The sequence below is a fragment of the Malania oleifera genome, chromosome 8 (assembly GCF_029873635.1).
Source record: "Malania oleifera isolate guangnan ecotype guangnan chromosome 8, ASM2987363v1, whole genome shotgun sequence".
In the NCBI taxonomy this organism is placed as follows: domain Eukaryota; kingdom Viridiplantae; phylum Streptophyta; class Magnoliopsida; order Santalales; family Ximeniaceae; genus Malania; species Malania oleifera.
The window spans coordinates 98,455,124-98,455,583 of record NC_080424.1 but is presented as its reverse complement, the minus strand read 5'-3'; positions in this window follow the sequence as shown (position 1 = coordinate 98,455,583).

Below are 460 nucleotides of genomic sequence, written 5' to 3'. Positions count from 1 at the left end.
GTCCTGCCTTTTGGTCTCCCTTTTTTTTTTATCTTTTTTTTTTCTTTTTTCTTAAAAAAAAAAAATTGAAGTGAAACGTAGCAGTAAAAAGTGTCAATTTTGCCGCGATTTTTTCTCAGCCACGCGGAGCGCGCACCGCGCGTTCCCCTGCTTTTCATCTTTTTGACATGGTGAAATTAAAAATATTCCAATGAGATGATATTTTTTTTAATTACATTTTAGAAATAAAATACTCATCTCATGATAATTTTTTTATTTAAATTATATTGTAGAGTTTTTGAAAATTATTTGATTTAAATTATATGTGGACACAGCTCTTTATTTTTAAAAAAATTTAAAAGTTATAAAGAAAATAGCTAAGAATTAAAGAATATTTTGATTTTTTATTTTTTATTTTTATTATGAGATTTTTAAAAAATTAAATAGGCGTTTTAAGATAGTTATGAATAATTATAAGGGT